Raw genomic sequence first — 1,052 nt, 5'->3', positions numbered from 1 at the left:
AAAATTTTGAATAATAAAATAATCAACAAGTGATTCGTGTTGTTAATGTATGAAATAAAATTTCCTTTTCCTTGTTTATATTTTAAGGACTACAAGCTCATTTATATATCTTATTTTATAATCTTATTATATATATTTTAAAGGCATTTACTTACGTTAGGAAAAAATTTATTAATACGTAAGTATAATATATAATCCAGTGTATAACATATATATTCAGTTGCTTATTGATAAATTATTTAGCTAAATATACTCATCTGTTATGTCCTCCTTTATGTCAACTGCGAAAGTTTAACTAAATAAATTTTTAATTTCCTACTCATTTACACATTCAGCGTGTCAAATTGTAATTGTCCTGTCTATTAATTGTTTCTTTGTTTTTCGTTGGTTTAAATTACTACGGCATGAAATTCACTTCACTCCTTCACTCCAAGGATGTGTTAGAGCTTAACAAATGTATTCCATTTGCGGTTACTGTTTTCATGTCCATCTGATGTCTATTGAAACGGTCACACATAATGAAGCAAAACTGCCCATTTAAATAGAAACAATTTCACTGTAACATTTTCATTCTTAATGAGTGGGTCATCAAATTTCGCATTAATCTTTTCGTTATTTTAACCTTTTTCCCCACATCTCGAAATTACTTTTTACTTTTCCCAGTTAAAGCTTTTATAAATTGCTGCACATTTTTTCAGCTTTAATTGGATAGAACATTTTTCTCAGTTTTCGATAGCAAAAGAAATACAAACGAAAATTAATTATTTTATATATACACGAGGATATACATTATAATAATTGGGGTGCTTCTCCGTAGAGAATCGTAACCTTTAAAAGATAAGGCTCCTGTCATTACGAGTATGATAGCCTATTTTTTAACTGAGTTCCCGAGTTTGTGGCAATGGATCATATTTAAATATTTTATTATCCTTTTGTTTAGAACCAAACATCCATATAATCCGTGTTGCATTGTTTCGAAATGTCATCATCGACTGAACTTTGTTAAACTGTGAACTTTGAAAGACCTAAATTCTATCACCTCTTCAAAGTTT

Source organism: Teleopsis dalmanni, chromosome 1 (assembly GCF_002237135.1).
Source record: "Teleopsis dalmanni isolate 2A chromosome 1, ASM223713v2, whole genome shotgun sequence".
In the NCBI taxonomy this organism is placed as follows: Eukaryota; Metazoa; Arthropoda; class Insecta; order Diptera; family Diopsidae; genus Teleopsis; species Teleopsis dalmanni.
Note: the sequence above shows the minus strand (reverse complement) of the source record.